Below are 16,763 nucleotides of genomic sequence, written 5' to 3'. Positions count from 1 at the left end.
CCGTCCAAACTGATTCATTAGTTGACATTCAACATGAAAGGGCAGACAGAATCATTTCAGATGTGTTTGTTTGCAAATGCATCAGTGACACATGACATACAATGGCACGCATCTGCATCAGTGGAATATACAAACAAGTGTTCACACAGGATTATACAGAGCCTTAGAGTTGTTTAACATATCACATGCATGCATAACTTATTCAAAACATGATATACACACACAATGAAGCTTTTGCATTCTCTGTTATATCTCTTTAAAGACTGCAGTCCACCCTCAAGATGATGAGGACACCCTCAAGAACAATTTTTTCTCACTTCTGCTGACTGTAGTATGCGGTAGACATGCAGGCGGATGACGTAGGACGTATGCATCATGCGAGCACCTCTGAGAAATGCAGGAGCAAAGAAAACAAAGTTTCCTTACTTTACCAAACCAGTCTTCTCTTGGCTTATTTCAAAATCCTCCGACATTTTTCTTTGCAAATCCTCGTTTTGTGCTTCTTATTCATGAACAGCGTTTTGTTTTGTCTCCACATTCGTCACTTATCACGCAATGTTGACATCTTATGTCATCCGCAGAAATGGCTTCCATGTATGACAATCAGTATGAAAAGTGTTTATTACGTTTGAAATATGGATATTTATCTTACAAAAATGCATGGATTCGCTACAGGAGGCCTTTATTCACCCCCCGGAGCCAGGTGAGGGAGGTTTTATACGTATGCGCGCACTTTATTTCACGTCTTCTGAACTGTTGACAACCAACACCCGCTTACCCCCATTGAAAGGCTTGGAATAGCCAGGACAATTTTTTTATATAACTTCGATTTGGTTCGTCTGAAAGAAGAAAGTCACATACACCTAGGATGCTTTGATGGTGAGTAACACACAGGCTAATTTTCATTTTTTTAATCTTTAATTATACCAGGGACTCTATAAACCAACCATCAGTTCTGCTGACTTCACAAAATCCTCTCAAATGAGCAGCAGCCTCTGTTAGATCTCAAAATGAAACTCCTGCTTCTTAGGGAATACAGTCTCACACCACAATCTGAAGCCCACAGAAATAATAATGATATACACAAATGCAGCTGCATATTAGAAAAAGGGTCACACTTCAATTACAGTGAACATTTCAGTGCTGAATAGCACTAATAAACTATGTGCACTGCATTATGATGAATTGTGACATAGCGCATAGTTATATATTTTTACATTATGTTCTTTGTTACTAAAATTAAAATTGTCACGACTACCTGATGGCTATTACTGAAACAGATGCCCTGACAAATCATATGCACTTGTGACAGCACTTTGAGAATGTAGGAAATGTTTGGGAAACCTGTTTGAAAAAAGACATTATTTTTGCAATGTAATGAAAACGTTACTGGAGGACAAGGAGTGGTTTTTTTACCTGAGAGTGCATTAAAACATTTATAGTCCTAAACAGTTTTATTCTTTGTATTAATAGCTGTAAGTTCTCTGGTAAAGGTTAAATACCTTGTTTACCATTTGTAGAAGTGTATATTTAACACAGAGTAGTTACTGACTAAACGGATATGTAATTATGTTATAATATTATGATATTATGAATGTTCCAGCAAAAACAGAGCCATTGTCACTAAACATCAGAAGGTGACTGTGCATATTCTCAGCAGTCTTTATACAGAGAATAACTAAGTTCTTTATTTAGAACACTCTGTGAACTCTCTCTAGCTGAGATGGCATTTCTCTGTATATTTCATGCTGGTTTCGATAAACAAGTGAACTAGAATCAATAGAGATGTGTAGAGCAGCACTGGAAGTGAATGATGGCAGTGTGGGTGAGTTGAGTGTCTACAGAGTGCGGTTCTAGTAATCCCATAAACTGCATTTAAAACCTATTTCCAGTCAGGCTGTGATTCACTATGACTGGCATCATTTGAGTTATAGAGGGGCTGTTTCCACATGACACCCCATCTGTAATAAGAGCAAGCCAAGCAACGCAAAAGAACTAGCCATGAGATTAAATGGAGAACAAAAAGACTTGTTTAAAGGACAATTCACCCAAAAAAAGAAAATGTTGTTCCAAACCCAAATTACTTAAATCACATCTCTTTTTTCATACACCAAATAAAGTTATAGTTACCTGGGGCTGTTTGATTTTGTTGTACATAGAAAAAACTCCATGTGTGTTCACTTAAAGTTATATAGGGTTTAGATGACCATTAGGGTGAGTAAATGATGACAAACTGTTCATTTTTGGGTGAACTATTCCTTCAAGTCTCCAGCTTGCCTCTGAAAATAAGGTCAGAAGAGATCTCAACTATGTCTCAAGCTGTTACAAATTGCCAAGACACTTACAGTGGGTATAGAAAAGAATCACCCCCTTTAAATTAATCACATTTTGTTGCTTTCCAGCCTGAAATGAAGACGGACACAGTTTTTGTTTTATCCAGCTGTATTTACTCAGTGCAACTTAAAACATCCAAGTCAAAGATATAACACCAACATGTCAGAAAAAAAAAATTAAAACCAGAATCACTGAGTTGGAAAAAGATTGAGGCTATTCCTAAAAATAAACTGTAAACACAATCAGGTGTAGCTAAAAGCAGGTGTAGCTAAAAGCCATTTGACTTCAACTGTGGATCAGCTGTGCTCATTTTGATTAGCTCAGCATGAAAAGAGCTTTCCTGGAGCATTTCAGTCATTTGTAGTGCAACTGAAGCAAACAATCAACAGGCACAAGTCAGGAGATGGATACAAAAAAAAATGCAAAGGCTTTATCAATTCCTAGAAGCACATTGAAGTCTATTATTAAGAAGTGTGAGGTATTTGGTACAACACAGACCCTCCCTGGATCAGGACTTCGATCCAAACTGAATGAAAGAGCCAGGAGGAAACTGGTCAGAGAGGCAACCAAAAGGCTGACAGCTACTCTGACACAGCTGTAGGAATTTATGACAAAGAGTGGTAATTGTGTGCATGTGAAAACAATATCATACATTTTCCACAAATGTGGCTTGTATGGGAGGGTTGCAAGAAAAAAGCCACTCCTCAAGAAAGGCCTTCACATTTAACAGACTGAGCTTCGCCAAAACACACTTTGAAGGTTCTGAGGCAGGTGAGACAAAACTAAATTATTTGGGCTTAACACCAAACGATATTTCATGTGGAAATCCAATACAGCTCACCATCCAAATAACAGCATTCCTACAGTAAAGAATGTGTTTCTCTGCAGCAGGGACTGGAGCACTCGTCAGGATAGAAGGCAAAATACCATCAAATTCTTGAGGAAAATCTGCTGCCTTCTGCCAGAAAGTTGTCAATGGGAAGGTTTACCTTCCAACATGACAATGACCCAAAACACACAGCAAAACTGAGCACACTGTGACTGAAGGAGAAAAAGGTGAATGTCCTTGCATGGCCTAGACAGAGCCCAGACTTAAACCCCATTAAAAACTGTGTAATGACTGAAAGACTGCAGTCCACAAACAGTCACCATCACATTTAACTGAACTTGAGTAGTTCTGCAAAGAAGAGTGGGCAAATATTGCAAAGTTAGTAGAAACGTATCCCAACAGACTAAAGGCTGTAATTAAAGCAAAAGGTGGTTCAACAAAATACTGACACAAAGGGGGTGATCCTTTTTCCAACTCAGTGATTCTGTTTTTTTTTTTTTTCCCTGACATGTCGGTGTTATATCTTTTACTTTGATGTTGTAAGTTGCACTGAGTAAATACAACTGGATAAAACAAAAACTTTGTTTCAGGCTGCAAAGCAACAAAATGTGATCATTTTAAAGGGGGGTGGTTATTTTCTATACCCACCTTAAATTTAAAGACCTCAGTGTGAACGGTCACATTTCTCATGAAATTCTTCCGATGTTCATTTTATAGCACAAAACTCTTACTCTGTCAACAAATGTCTTATTGTCAAATCAAGTCAAGTCTGCTTTATTTTCAATTCTTCCACATGTACAGTACATACGTACAGAGAATTGAAATTGCGTTACTCTCAGACCCTTGGTGCATACAGATAACACTAACAGTAGAACATTAAATACAGAGAATAAAATATAAAGTACAATTATACAAATATACAAATAGGTCATGTAAAAAGAAAGATAAGTAAAGCAGCACAAGGCACATGGCAGATAGAGTGCAAACCAGTGAAGTAAACAGTGCAGATATAGTGATTGTAGTGCAAAAGAGCTTATTCAGTCTGATTAAAGTGTCAAAAATCTCAGAAAGCAGATCATTATTTAAACTGACAAAAGAGATAGTTGATTGAGGTCAGTTAACTGCTGAATGAGGTAGTGAGCAGACCAATGCTGTACAAAGTGTCTGGTGCAGGTCCCAGTGTGTTAATGGGAGCTTGGAGCTGGGGGGGGACTGAGGTTCAGAGTTCAGTGGTGCCTGGGGAAAAAGAGGGGAGGGGGGGCAAGGTCGGAAGGGAGTTCAGCTTCTTGACAGCCTGATGAATGAAGCTGTCCTTCAGTCTGCTGGTCCTGGCCTGGAGACTCCGCAGTCTCCTCCCTGATGGCAGCAAACTGAAGAAGCTGTGTGACGGGTGAGTGGGATCACCTGCGATGCAGAGGGCTTTACAGGGTGAGACGGGTTCCATAAATGTCCTGGAGGGAGGGGAGGGAGACACCAATGATCTTCTCAGCTGCTCTCACTATACATTGAAGAGTCTTCCGGCAGAATGAATTGCAGGTGCCATACAACACAGTGATGCAGCTAGTAAGGATGCTCTCAATGGTGCCTCTGTAGAAGGTGCACATGATTGGGGCCGGGGCTCCAGTTCTTCTCAGTTTGCGGAGGAAGTAGAGATGCTGCTATGATTTCTTGGCCAGTGCTGCGATGTTGTCGGTCCAGGAGAGGTCCTCTGAGATGTGCACACCCAGGAACGTGGTGCTGCTCACTCTCTCCACAGTCGCACCGTTCATGGTCAGAGGAGCATGCTGACTGTGCACTCTCCTGAAGTCAACAACAATCTCCTTCGTCTTCTCCATGTTCAGAGAGAGATTGCTGTCACTGCACCACCCGGCCAGGCAGCTCACCTCGCTCCTGTAGTTTGTCTCATCTTATGAGACCTACCACAGTCGTGTCATCTGAAAACTTAATAAAGAGGTTGGAGTTGTGTGAAGGTGTGCAGTCGTGGTTCAGCATAGTGAAGAGGAGGGGGCTCAGCACACATCCTTGGGGGGCCCCAGTGTTCAGTGTGATGGTGCTGGATGTGTTGCTGCCGACATGTACTGCCTGAGGTCTTCCGGTCAGAAAGTCTAACAGCCAGTTGCACAGTGAAGTGTTGAGCCCCAGCTTAACTGAAGTCTATGAACAGCATTCTGACATATGAGTCTTTTTTCTCTAGATATGTGAGTGCTGAGTGGATGGTAGTGGCGATGGCATCCTCGGTCGAGCGGTTGGACAGATATGCAAACTGGAAGGGGTAGACTTAATGTTGTACATGACTAGCCGTTCAAAGCACTTCATGAGAATAGGGGTAATTGCAACTGGATGGTAGTCAGTGAAGCAGGATGGAGACGGCTCCTTCGGGACTGGTATGATGGTGGTAGCTTTGAAGCATGTGGGAACAACAGCCTGACTAAGCGAGATGTTGAAAATGTCTGTGAAGGAATCAGTGAGTTCCACTGCACAGTCTCTCAGTACATGCCCAGGAATGTTGTCAGGACCCAGAGCTTTGCGTGCGTTTATCCTGCTGAAGGATCTCCTCACGCTGTCCAGGGACAGCGTCATCACCTGGTCGCCAGGAGGAGGTGGAGTCTTCTGTGCAGTGGTGCTGTTTTGTGCCTCAAAGCGAGCTTTCAGCTCGTTCAGCAGGGAGATGGTGCTGTCACAGGTCCGTGGTGGGGGCTTGTAGTCCGTAATGGTCTGTATACCCTGCCACAGGCTCTGAGTGTCTCTGCTGTCGCTGAATCGATGGGCTATCCTGCTGGAGAACTGTCTCTTAGCCTCTCTGATGCCACGGGATAGGTTGGCCCTGGTTGTCCTCAGGCCCCCATCATCTCCAGCTCTGAAGGCAGTGTTCTGCGTCTTCAGGAGTCTGTAGATCCACGGCTTCTGGTTGGCCCGGACAGTGATGGTATTTGTGACTGTTACATCATCAATACACTTGGTGATGTAGGCAGTGACAGTCTCTGAGTACTCTTGGAGGTCTGTGGAGTTATTGTACTGTATGTGGCAGCCTGTTTAAACATATTCCAGTCAGTGGTGTCAAAATAGTCTTGAAGAGCCTCTGATGACCCTTCAGGCCACACTTGTATCTGTTTGTGAACTGGTTTGGCGACTTTAATGAGCGTCTGTATGTAGGCATTAGCATGACAGTGATGTGGTCTGAGGCACCAAGGTGGGGAAGGGGGAGGGCTTTGTAAGCTCCTTTCTGGGTGGTGTAAACAAAATCCAAAATGTTTTTACTTCTTGTTGGAAAGTTAATGTTTTATTGTATTTTTGAGAACACACTTTTTAAGTCTGCATGGTTGAAATCCCCAGCCAAGATGAGAAAAGCATCAAGGTGGGCTGTCTGCTGCTCACTGATGTGCTGGTACAGTTCATTCAGTGCCTCACTCCTGTTGTTGATGTTGGAGCAGGGAGGAATGTAAACAGCAACAAGCAGTATGGCTGTATATTCCCTCGGGAGGTAGAACAGCCGGCACTTAATAATCGTAAACTCCACCAAGGGTGAGCTGTGTTTGCAGACCACAACAGCATTGCGGCACCATGCATCATTGTTGTAAACACAAAGGCCACCGCCGCATGATTTACCTCCCGCGACAAAGGACTCTGTCCGCTCAATAGCATGTCAGCTGGTCGAGCTGGATGGCGCAGTCTGGAACGCTGTTGCTGAGCATATTTCCGTGAACACAAAAACACAACAGTCTCTTACAGTCCTCTGAGTTGAGTGTAGTAATCGGATGTAGTCTAGTTTATTGTCCAAAGAGCGTACATTTGCCAGTACAATGGTGGGGATAGCTGGCTTGTGTGGGTTAACCATTAGCCTAGCCCGAATACCTCCGTGCTTACCCCTCTTCTGCTTCCTCTCACTCCGCCAGTGGCGCCTCCGCTGTGGGCGAGACGTAGCAGTAGGGGTCGGTGATGGTGAAGGCCTCCGGAGCAGACGGAGATTACACAGCTCTTTGGCGTGCGTGGAGTTTAACTCTAAAAAAGTGGTTCTGCCGACATCGAGCATAAACTCACGACTGTATGCACGCTTAAAAATAGGTAGACGCGATGAAGACATACAAAAACACTGTGACTTACAAGACAAAAAACACGAAAACACCGTTCTGACGGGAGCGAGAGAAGCCGCTGCGTGTGGATGTGCCACCATCTTGAAAGCCCACTACACTTTTTTGTGTCTACTACACTGAAAAAAAAAAGAAATCTTCTTTAAGTTGTGCATAAAACAAAGATTATTGGAGTACACTGTAAAAAAAATTTTTTTGAAGTTGTAAATAAAACAGATTATTGGAGTACATTTTACAAGAAAATATTACTTACTTTCTACTACAACATTTTTTAAAATTGTTTTTAATTCAATGTATTACCATTTTTTTGTGAGTAAAAATTTAAAAAGCAATGTGTTGTAGAACTTTTCATTCAAAAATTGCTAGTGAATGTCACAAATAATTACAAAGAAACTGCAAGTAATTAAATTTTGAAGTAAAAACTGAATTAAATAAGAAATATTATAACAATATTAATAAATATAATAAAAATATAATGTTAAATATTTGTGAAATTAATTACCAATTTTTAAATGAAAATTGTTTCAATGTAAAACCCACACAAAAGTTTTTCAGTGATGTGTTATTTCTCCCAAGGAATTTTGAGAGAAACATCTGAGATAAAGTAGATACTTATAGCATAACTGGTAACTCAATTAAGCCTCATGAGCTCTGTAAGAGCAACCTCCGATCAATAACGTTTCCTCTGGGTAGATATCCCCTTTAAGAATCAACAAAGCCATCAATACTGTGTGCCTGCAGAGGAGACAGCTTTGATGATTATAATGTGAGCAATCTAGTTCTGCTGTGTCACTTTGCAATGTCAATCAGAAAAAAAGAGAAACTGTCTACAGTTGAACATCTGCTTATTAATACAGTGTAAAGTCTGAAACTCTCTGTAGGTAGCAGTCTTCTCTCTGGGGCTCTGTCCCAAATCTACTGAATTATTAATTGTATCCACAAGCAGATATGTTGCAGACATTTGGCCCCCCTTCTCAAATGTTCCTCACACCTTCAAGAAATGGAGCAAAACTAAAGTGGAATAAAAAAAAAGACACCAGAATAAAACAGTCATTAAATTCTGATAGAATTACATGAGATCTTACATGCAATAAAGAACTCTAAGTTACATTCTGTCAAGACTACATCATTTTAAATCTTAAATCTTAAGCGGCCGTCTTACATTTGCATAAAAATCGATTATGAAGAACCTTTATTATCCCTTTGCAAATCCACGATTAAGTACTAAACTGGCTTCTAAAAAACCAAAGGAGTAGTTCTCCTGCTCCAAAGCCTTTTATGCAAATCACAGCTGTAATATTTCAGAATATTTCACCTAAAAAGGAAAATTTGCTGAGAATGTACTTACCCTCAGTCTATCCAAGATGTTGATGAGTTTGTTTCTTCATTAAAACAGATTTAGGTAAATTTATCATTACATCATTTGCTCATCAATGTATCTTCTGCAGTGTAAATGGGTGCCGTCAGAATGAGAGTCCAAACAGCTGATAAAAACATCAGAATAATCCACAGGTAATCCACACCACTCCAGTCCATCAGTTAACGTCTTGTGAAGTAAAAAGCTGCATATTCGTAAGAAAAAAAAAATGTTTTAACAGTTTTTAAACTTCAAACCATTGCTTCTGGGTAAAATACGAGTCCTCTGGGACAAGCAACATTTACAAGAGAAAACAGTCCAGAACGGTTCTAAACAAATATGTCAGTGTATATTGATGTAAGAGGGCAACAGGGGATGGACTATGTCACTGGAGGAAGCATTATTATGGATTATGGACTGGTATTTTGGCCAGAAGTGACGGTCTAAAGTTAATATGCATTAATGATGGATTTGTTTCTTCTCTTCACAGGACTTTAACTGATTGACTGGAGTGGCGTGTATTACTTGTGGATTATTGTGATGTATTTATCAGCCTTTTGGACTCTCATTCTGATGGCACACATTCACTGCTGAGGATCCATTGGTTAGCAACTGATGTTATGCTAAATTACTCCAAATCTGTTCTGAGGAAGAAACAATCTCATATACATTTTAAATGGCCTGAGGGTGAGTAATTTTTTTAGCAAATTGTCATTTTTGGGTGAACTTTTCCTTTAAAGGAACTGAGACTAGATTTTATACCTACTGAAGAAAATGTGGATGTTCGGCCAATTTAACCACTATTTTTGCTAGGGTCTTCTGGTCGTTGCATACTGGCCAAACACAAAAAGCCTGCACAGTAATGAATGAGACTGTGGGAGGAATGATAGAGAAAAAGAAATGCTGCCAGCTCATGGTTCATTACCCTTGACAGTCGCACACCTGCAGCAGCGTTTCGGGCAGAACATCTCTGTATCACATCCAGTCCCTTCTGCTTCTGTCTCCTCTGACCTTGACCTACACCAGATGCTGAGGTCAGATGAGAGTGTATGCTCGGTTTTTATGCTTTCAGCAACAGATTTAGTATAAACATATATCAGCTAAAGAAGTCTTGCACTCAGACACCATAAAACTAAAAGATTCTGTGGATTTAAAATAGGACTTCACTTTTCACATTTGGTCTTTGCTACTTCCTCTGCCTGCTTAGAGACAAAATGTGCTCATGCATCACGTTAACTAACTAATATTCAATATTTTGGCATTTTAAAGAAGATTCTTAAAAATTTACCTGAAATAAAAAATATATATATATATATCATAATTCCTAAACCTACAGCCAGAAGCACATGGTACAATGGTCCAATATCTGCACAGATACAAATATAATCACAGCTTTACATATCCAATGGAACAATGAGCTGCATGACCACAAATCAGACACAACTGCTTCTGTGAAGTGTCAGATGGACTTCAATAATTCATGAAACTGAGGCAATGACCTCACAAACTGCGACATCCACCATTTTGGAGAAAGAGGAATTTTCTTCTATTATTCATAGTTTCTTTTTTAAGTCACTGTTTAACAATGCATTTACATATAATGTTTAGTAAAAAAAATAATTTATTGTTCAATTTCACCTGTCAATATCATTTAATAAATAATCTTATTTATTCTTCAGGTAGCTTAATTCAAAGTATTAAATTATAAAACTAATATTTCATAAAATATATATAAAATATAAATATTAAATATATAAAACTATATAAAAATATAAATTAAAAAAATAAAGTAATTTTTGATCAATTTCTCCTGTCCAAATTATTTCATAAATAATCGTATTTCTTAAGAAATAATATCTAAAATAGGATAATACATTTATGAAACTAAACTATAAAATATATGAGTTCTGAATTTTATATAATAAATATATAACAGCTATAAGGCATGTGAGTTGAAAGATTGAATATCAAGTATTTTTTAAAAAAAAGTTTAGTAGCATATATCAAAAAGTCTTGACATTTCCTAATATTTAATTCTGTAAAAGAGTGTGGCTGGGACAATAAGCCTCCAGCATCTTAAGATAACAGAAGAAATCACAGTCAAGACACATCTACATGTGTTCTGGGTTACACTGAATCAGATCCACTTTCTGAAAGGAGCCGAGAGCAATATCCTGTATGAGTCAGCAGAAACACGCTTTTATTTATAAATATGAGGGTCATGGAGAGCCTGTGAGGCTAACATTTCCATAAAGCAGCTTTATTTTCACTCTAGAATATAAATGTGTCCTTTTTTATCATGTTTACTGTATGTGAAGACAAAGTGACAAAAGTAGACTACATAATGAGTAACTTAAGGTTAAAAGTTAAAGTGCATCATTTCTGCATAAGAAAACCAAAGAGCAAAAATGATTTTTCAAAGGGTTTCTCCAAACATTTCCACAGTATTGTAGTGTGGGCTTGTAGGATGCTCAGAACACAGGCAAAATACAGCATATTAAGTTCAAATTAGAGTTCACCTTACCTGCTCAGATGTTGACTGACAAAATAACTAATGTGACTTTGTTGCTCAAGTACTCACTCAACAAACAATCTTACAGCCAGACCATTCTTTACCATGGTAACATACCTATTGACCATAATGTTTTGTTTTGTATGACATCTGACATGATGTCAAAGCACACTGAGCCCTGCCGTGTGGCCCTATTACTACTCAATGTTTTTGTAAGCTCTATTTAACTGTCAATCACTGCTACAGGACAATTTTGACCGGTTTCTGATCAATACATTATTAACCCTTAACCTCAATCATCAATGTGGTTAAAGGTTGAGGTCATTTATTCAGCAAGTTCATTACTACTGCTGCCATGGCAACATGACCCTCCTGAACCCCACAAAGGGAAAACAATATTTAAAAGTCACTTTACCATCACAATCAACATGATTCAGCAAATATTTAACCTATCAAAAACACTTAACATCATAATGTTTAATTCAATGTGTTGCTTTATAACGCTTTGTAATTATTTGTGAAATGAACTGCAATTTATGAGTGAAAATTGTTTCAAAGTAAACATTACACGTTTTTTTTTCAGTGTATATGAAATGTGATATTCATATACACTAGATATTTATGTTTAAAAAAAAAAAAAAAAGAGTAGTGCTTGCTTTTACCACCAAGATTCTAGAACAATATACACTATACATTATGCACTTATATTATGCAATATTATGCTACAGTGTACTGTATAACCTTTATAAGGTTATTATGTCATCCAATCTCAGAGTATGAAAAACCTTGCCCTCCGGTACATAAGAAAAGCTGCCACAGTTGAGTGAATTTCTATTTAGATTTCTATTTTGATTAAATGTTGTTATTTTTAACTTTTTATTCATCAAAGAATCCTGAAAAACGTATCACAGGTTCCAAAAAAAAAAAAAAAAATTTAATCCAACACCAACAAATAAAAATAAGGATATTATTATTACTCAACAATCATCATATCACACTGAAGACTGGAGTATTGGCTGATAAAAATTCAGCTTTGCATCACAGGAATAAATTATATTTTAAAGTATATTAAAATAGAAAACCAGTATTTTAAATCGTAATAATATTTCACTTTTTTCACTTATTTTATTTAATTTTTTATCTAATAAATGTAGTCTTCCTTTAAAAAAAAAAAAAAAAACATTACAAATCGTACTCATCTCAAACTTTTGAATAGTGTATATATAATGACTTAGGATATTATTAATTTCATGACCTTGGTCCCTGGTTGAGAGCCACAGATCCAGGGTGTTGTGGCTGGTTGCCAGCGTGCTGCGATGCAGTTGCTAAGGTGTTTTGGACAGTTGCTTACTGGCAAAAAGGCTCACTCATATTCTGCTCTCTAGACTCGGGTCCCTCTTTCAAAGCAAGACTTTACAGAATTTGTGTGGATTAATTGTGGCCATTATGACGGCACCCATTCACTGCAGAAAATCTATTGGTGGCCAATTTCTCCAAATCTTGAATAGCCAGAGCACATTTTCAGCAAATTTTCATTTTTAGGTAAACTATTCCTTTAAACACACATTAAAATAAAATAAAACCTTGTTAATATCACAGCACTGTTGAGAAGAATAAATCACTGATTTGGATTCAATACAGTTTTTTCAATACTGTTTGTTATTATTGAAACATTTAGCAACACTAAGGGTGAGACATTCAACATTAGCATTTTTTAAAGCATTATTAAATATATTTCAAAGCTCAGTAATTACCCGTGCGGCTGCTGCCACACCCTGGGTGATGATGATAGATGGCAGCGCAGCTGCTCTCGTTTTGTTTGAATGACGACAGAAGTGTGCAGACATGATATAGAGACAGACTGACTGCACATTGTGTCCAAATGGGAAATTACCAAACTAGAAAAAGTCAATACTATACCATTATTTACAGCAGTTTTCAAATGCAATCAAACCATAGTTCACATCAGGCTTAAACTGCATTTGGGTTCAGCACTTAAAAAGCTTATTTTACACTTTACAGTGTCAGGACGTTTAAAGACACAGCATGCTACCTTGCACAAGTTTACTAAACTCTACAGCATTTTCAGCATGCTTGTGCTAATTTCAGTCTTTTTACGCACACACACACACACACAGCTAAAGGCCTTAGCTGTGTCCTCAGCTATCAAGATCACAGACCTCACCCATCACTAGTATTCTGGGTCATCTGGTCCCCGTCATAACAAGCTTAGACAGCATTTTTGAGTTCGGGACTTACAAAAGCAGACAGCTACACAGAATATTTTGGGTCTATATAACAGGGGTCAATGCTGTGGAAAAGAAGCGTCTGCTCTCCACCCAATCCCTACCTTCCACACACAAACTCAAACACAGACAAGCGTCTAACCCTGCTAAAGCACAACCCTCATCACCATAATAAAACAGGGATCTCATGGGAGAGGGAGGGGTGGATCACAGAGGAATTGCTTCCCAAAACCCAACTGCAACAGTGCCTAAAGCTACACAACTGAAATACACAGTAGGAGATTTAAGAAACTTCTAGACACAAACAAGCACACAATAAGGACAAATATAAAATAATAAAAAGTCAAAACTTCAGCATAATCTAATCCTTTATATCTTGTGCATTTATTACATTAATTTTTCCCTTTCAGTTGTTTACCAAGTTAAATATAATGTACTACTACCTACTGATTCTACACCTAAACAATTACATATACAGTACATACACTGGAAATATAGAACACTGTATTATTTATTATATCAAAACTGGTAAATAATTGGTTTGACCAACATACACTTTTGTGTGGAAAAATTATAATTTTTTTTTAGCATTTCAATCATTTAAAGGTCAGAAATTACAGAAATGCTTAAATAAGCTAGCAAGAAGCTTAATTATTCTTATTAATCACCATTTTATTATATTTGGTTATTGTGTCATTGGGGTAAAAGAATTTATAAATACATATAATTGTAAATAATTATTGAAATAAATATATTTCTCTCTCTCTCTCTCTCTATCTCTCTATTATATATATATATATATATATATATATATAATATATATATATATATATATAAATTATATATTATTTTTAAAAATAAATAAAATATAGATAATGCATAATACAATGTAACAATCCATTCTGTTATTGTTATTGAAATACTATTAGATATTAAAATAGATGACATACTAAATTTGAGATATTCTTAGAATATTTTTATCAGTTTATATTTATAGCTTTTATTAATATTTTGAATGTTTTTATATTTTCAGCTTTAGTTTTAATTTTTAGTTAAAATGTAAGTACATTTTTGCAGTTTTTTTTATCAATAATAGTTTAAACATATATTTTGTCAATACAGTTTTTATTAATGTTTTAATTTTGAATTGTTGCCTTGGCAACTAGCTGACATAATATATATATATATTATTTCTTTTCTTTTTTTATGGGTTTAGTTTTAGTTAACTATTATAACCCTGCTTTGTACTGTATATATTACTTAAAATATATTGGAATATTGAAATAATAATATGGTATTACATTAAAAGACATTTTCATTTTACTATATACAGTGGTGTTCCCCAGATAGCGTATTGTTTGTACGTATATTTATTTATTTATTTATGTATTTATGTATATTGTTATATTAAGAGTACTTGATATACTATAGCACGTTTACTGTTATATTTAAAGTTAAATTCCTCTTTCCACCATGTTAAACATGAATGCTAATTCTAACCCTGTGGTGCAACACCACACCTTAGGACACACATATGTGGCCTTATCAAGAAGAAAGCAAATCCATTCTAATATCTCAGAGCATCTGTCATGCAACACCACCCTTGTAGGGTGTGTTTGGGCACAAGGTGACGAGGCAGCATCTAAAGGAGAGAGAACCATGACCAAGCAATGACACAGGCGTGCCCGCCGGACCCCCCATCTTGCAGCACCATAAAAGATGGAAATGCATCAGTAAAACTATTCACCTAGAAACATGCTTAACACAAACAAACATGAAGGGCTATTAAACTGAAAACACTGGCCCACGTTTCGTTTGAGTGTAATGAGGGTGGAGAATAAACACTGACATGCTCACATTCCCGACCTTATAGACAGAAATACCAACAGTGCTAAAAGAAAACAACCCCCCTCCAGGCTTCGCTGTATGTTTTGCCCCCCTTGTGGATACTATTTGTGCATGCGTCAGGTCCTTCCTATGCAAGCCACTTCAACGATGCTATCTCTCTCCACAATACAACTTTCCTTATGAATTAAAAAAACCTCCTATCATCATAACATATCAACCATCAAAAAACCCCCCCTTTTAATAAAATAAATAAGAAAGCATCCGCCTATAGCAGCAGAAGACAGAAGCCGGGTACTCACCATAACACTATCTACTCCATTTTTCCATCCAGTGCGTTGTGTGAGGGAGGTGCCTGCTATACGATCCACTGCAGGGCTGCCTGCTTCGAGCAGTCCTCGCTGGACGGATGCTGATGATGTAGCGCCTTTCAGGAGAGCAGCCCGGTTACCTTGGAAACTGAGGAGTGATGGCGTGGCCGTGCTGCGCTGCCATTGGCTGGAGAGGGGTGGTGCTCCCGCTGTGGGGCCTCCGGTGGGTGTGGCTACAGATGAGAGAGGAAGCAGAACTGTGAAAGCAGATGCACTACATCAGAAAGAGGGGCATCCTTTTGCAGGAACATACACAGATTTTGTATATTGTAACAAAGTCATTTAATATATAGAATTGTTTCCTTAAAAATATTATGATCGCTCTCAAAATAGACTTTCTCTCTCTCTCTCTCTCTTTACAATAACTACTGTGTAGGACCATGGTAAATGGTTGGTATCACGTGATACTATTCAATATTTGAACAGTTAAAGGCACATGATACAGCACTTTACACAATTAATAGGAAAATAATATTTAATATTGCTATTAATATTATTGGTTTTATTTTATTGTTTTATAGCCTATCAAAATATCATCAAATGTATGCACAACGTGACATTTCAACACTAAATAAAATACAGTAACAAGAATATTTTGCTTTTATTATTTCGTATTATTATTTTTAGTCACCTTGTTTTCGCATCATTAGACACCAAATCCTTGGTAAACACGGCACCGCAGGTGAGTACTGATGGTGGCAGGTGCAGTTTAAATTTACTCGTTTACAGCTGACTCACTCACAGGTCATTTCGTGACTCATTCAAAACTCATTTCGATTCGGGCATGACCAACAGAAAGGATGTGAGAGTGAATAAATTGTTAACTTCCTCAACAATCCAACTATCTTTACCACGTTCGCCGCCCTCAAGCAAAGCAAGCCCAATTCGAGAGACTCACCTGTTAAATAAAAACTTTATGGGCGGGGTTTATCGCTCTGACCGTTCAATCAGCCAATCAGAGCGACGTGGAGGCACCGCCTAGTCTCACGTGACATTTCATCTGCATTTGGGCTCAAGGTGTCATGTTAAAGCGAGGTTTGTCAAATGCACTTGGTTGCGAGTGTCATGTGACTGACGTTATTTGAGAGAGGAAGATTATCAGTAAATTGATAAAAATTTTAAGAATATGTTTAACATTTACTAGTCGTAAATAATGTTACATATGGAGGACCAAACCTGCA

The 16,763-nt window shown here is 37.8% G+C and overlaps 1 protein-coding gene across 1 annotated transcript in view; it reads right to left on the bottom strand.

Moving 5' to 3' along the window:
* Nucleotides 1-16,468, bottom strand: part of LOC109107518 (A-kinase anchor protein 6-like) — a 126,514-nt gene extending 110,046 nt beyond the window's left edge. Inside the window, exons 1-2 of the mRNA XM_042773378.1 lie at nucleotides 16,214-16,468; nucleotides 15,514-15,779 (exon numbers count right to left, since the gene is read on the bottom strand). The gene's annotated coding sequence lies outside the window, so the exon portion shown is untranslated. The remainder of the gene's footprint in view (nucleotides 1-15,513; nucleotides 15,780-16,213) is intronic.
* Between the last annotated feature and the right edge of the window lie 295 nt (nucleotides 16,469-16,763).

Source organism: Cyprinus carpio, chromosome A17 (assembly GCF_018340385.1).
Source record: "Cyprinus carpio isolate SPL01 chromosome A17, ASM1834038v1, whole genome shotgun sequence".
Lineage (NCBI taxonomy): Eukaryota > Metazoa > Chordata > Actinopteri > Cypriniformes > Cyprinidae > Cyprinus > Cyprinus carpio.
This window is presented reverse-complemented; position numbering and strand designations above follow the sequence as displayed.